The 3,499-nt window shown below is 40.4% G+C and overlaps 1 long non-coding RNA gene across 1 annotated transcript; it reads right to left on the reverse strand.

Moving 5' to 3' along the window:
• Positions 1 to 220: 220 nt before the first annotated feature.
• LOC117946341 lies at positions 221 to 2,365 on the reverse strand. Its single transcript, XR_004657006.1, has 3 exons — positions 2,185 to 2,365; positions 1,032 to 1,149; positions 221 to 327 (listed from the first exon to the last, which is right to left on the reverse strand). It is a non-coding gene; the product is annotated as an uncharacterized LOC117946341 (long non-coding RNA).
• Positions 2,366 to 3,499: the final 1,134 nt, after the last annotated feature.

Below are 3,499 nucleotides of genomic sequence, written 5' to 3' on the forward strand. Positions count from 1 at the left end.
CCGGACTGCTTCCAGATAAGGAAGGGGGTCATGGATGATCTCCTCAAACACCAGTCTCATCAGGTCAGAGACATAGCCCGTTGTGTGTGAAAAGTCATTTTTAGCATCTATACCATTGCACATTCAGATTTGTTGTTTGTAGTGTGTGAAAAGTTATTTTTAGTGCCTATACCATGCAATTTTTATTTTTTGTTTGTAATAAAAATAATAATTCAACTTACAAATTGTTGGCTCTGTCTTCAGTTCTTTGACGGTGTAACCCCCCCTTTTGGCCTTTGGAAACAGACGTCTGTACATTAGTTTCCCCTTGGCTGTCTTCCGTTGTGGCTGAAAGATACAACCTGAAACAAGAAACATAAATTTTGTAACATAACTGTATTACCTTTTACACACACCAAGCAAATTACTCCAGTTAACTCACAGCAAAAGCAGTTGCTAAACCTCTAAACTGTGCCAAAGCTGTACTCTAACCAGTGTTGTTACAAATGCCTTACTGTTGGAGCAGCTTAAAACTGAAATGATTTGCATTTAGATGGCCGGCCATTAGGCTTGATGTCTCCAGACCATTGCTTGTGTCTCACTCCTTCACTGAACAAAAACAGTTTCTGCAGAAGATTTGTCCCCCATTCACATGTGCCTTTTCTAAAGACTTGTTTTATTGAATGACAAAGTTCATAGAGCGTGTACATACCTGCAAAAGGCATCTTCAACACACAATCTAGCATTCAGTCATACCTTTTGCATACAAACACATTCCTTCCTATTGTCCAAAATATTTTCACCAGCCTCCCCCACAAAAGGAAATGCAATTGACTGAGATCAGACCAATCAGTGATAATACAGATGAATAGTTGTAATCCTACTATAAATAGTTCACTAATGTGTTGGGAATGGCTCACCTATTTGATAAAAGTCACTCACTCATCACGGTAACATTGTTAGATAACACTGCTCTGCTAGATGCTACCCAGTCACAATGCTACACAAACACCATAAGACGTCTGGTTTGTCAGAATAATTAGAAAGGTTACCTTGTAGATATGTGAGGTCTTATGTCATATGAGACAGTTGTGTCCCCCGAGATGCCGCACTCGGAGCATCTGTTTGGCAAGCTGCATCTTTCGTGTCTCGTCGTTCTTGTGATGTACTCTGAAAAAACAACAACATTGCAGTCTATGTACACACCGTTTTTTACGAGATTGACTAGATATCATATGAAATGATAACGTTTCCAGTTCTGTTGTCGAAGCTAACGGGATGATATAGTGTTAGAAATTAATAACTAACTTCGCGTTCGTTTGGACTCTGAGGAAAAGGAGGCTGAGGGTTGAATTGAGAATTTAGGAAAAGGTTTAATGCAACAGCAGTGATGAAGATGATAAGACAAAGACAATCAGACACAAAGACAATACAGACAAACATAATAACACTGCAGCTGACAGCGGACTGATCCACGCTTCTCCTGACGGAGTCACGTGAAAGCAGCCCTGAAAAGTCCTGAAACACTCTGATTTATGTCCTGTACCTGGGGGCGGTTCCTTTTCACCTGGCACATTCAAATCCATTCTCATTGGTCCGATGTTGTCATGACAACATGCTGAGTGCATCTTTGCTGACAAATGACAACCTGCCTTCTAACACTGCACCTTTGGGGGTCGTTTTGGTTACAGAACAAAAGGTTCTGTTGTGTAAATGTGAAACTAACATCAAGAGTTTAATTAGAATTGTATTGTCTTAGCCTAGACCAGGACCCCAGGGGACAGGAGACATAAGGCTACTTCCTGGTGTAAAACAATCGGGTGTCTTTCTATATGTTAAATAGTTTTCAGTTCTATTTATCTGGCAGAGACAGAGGGGGTAGGTGAGGTATAAGAAAAAGGCCCAACCTGACCTCTTAACAGACCAAATGCTTCTTAATCCTATCCTGGCTGCATCATACAAAGTTTATAACTTTTTTGAAAACTCAACAATCTAGCTGAGTAACGTTACAGCTTAGCTAGCAACCTAACTATCAGGATTCTACTACGCTGCAGTTAGTTTGCAGATTTATTCTAATGGAACAGTTAGGAAAATTAAATGTTAGCCCCTTTGCCATTACAGTTGATCACCACACATTCAGCCTATGCTAGCTACAGGATACATTAACATTGCTAATGTTACTGTTAGCGACGAAATCATACTTACAGCTTGTGATTGGGATGACCATACAGTCGGAACAGCAACAGCAGTGTAGCAAATCCAGCTTTAAATTGTCCAAAGTTTTGAAAACTGTCTTTGGGGAAAAAGTTCACAGGGATCTCCTTATAAACATCTGCCATGCCCGTCGAGTGTTTGCTTCCTTGGGAAGACTATGAGAAGTGTCTCCATTCTCTCACAGCCTGGAACTCTGCATTAACGACCCTGGTTCATTGTCAATATCCTGGAAAATATTCCAAACTTAGTAAATCCCGTCAAAGTACACAAGCAGCGTTCTCAGTCGGAGATCTAAATGACCCAACGCTAGCTCCATTAGGAACTGTTCTCAGGTCAGTGGCCTGTATGTAAATGTTGGGGCGTGACCGTTCTCCTAATACATCCATGGGCGTGACAAAGCTACAGGTTTTGAGATCCTGACGTCATCTTTTAGCTTTGTTGGGATTCGCCCGTTTTCAGCGGCAGTTTCAAAATGGGAGATTTTCAGAGGAAAGGCATGTCGATAGGATTTTGAGCTTCTATGTATGTCCTATTTACCCACTGAACTGTCGCTATTCACATATGACAAGGTAAAATCGGTTTTGCATTCTATCACCCCTTTAAGGTATGTGATATAGGTAATATTCCTGAATTTGCACAACAAAGGCTTGTAATAGCCTACAGTGTTAAAACTTACTTGAGTTTGGCTCTGAGTTAACCAAGCATTGTAATGAGTCTTTCATCAATTCATTCCATCCAAACTGATTTGAAGTTGGTCTGAAATCAAACACAGCAAAGTAGCTATTGATATTCTTTAATGAGCTTATTCCTTTTAACATGTCCTGGCTAGCAGCCTGGTATACAGTACGAGAAGCTGAACACCTTGTTGTGCCAAACATATGTTACTTTAGCAAGAGAGAGGCATGTTTTTTATAAAGTACATGCTGGACAAAAGTAGTTCTGGTTCAAAGGTGGTCTCCCAACACACACCCAATGAAACCACAAACTGCATGTTGTGCACTGGATCTGACAAAAAGAAAGCCAGTAGATTATTTATACGTTACATTTGTAAATATACAGAATTGTGAATGTGCTTACCCAGTCATCATGACCATCTTTATTTGTTCCTGGACTTTGGCATGCATTGCCACATGCTCTGCATAGCTCAAGTTTTCTAACACTTTACACAAGTGTAAACAGTTTCTCAGACAATTTGCTACCAGGCTGCAAGCTATTTCTTTTCTTAACTGAGTAGTTGCTGCCTCATCAGTCCTGAAATCCACCAACTCGCCTTTAAGGACAAGCTCTGCAAACTACAAAAGACTCA

This window comes from Etheostoma cragini, chromosome 6 (assembly GCF_013103735.1).
Source record: "Etheostoma cragini isolate CJK2018 chromosome 6, CSU_Ecrag_1.0, whole genome shotgun sequence".
NCBI classification, from domain to species: domain Eukaryota; kingdom Metazoa; phylum Chordata; class Actinopteri; order Perciformes; family Percidae; genus Etheostoma; species Etheostoma cragini.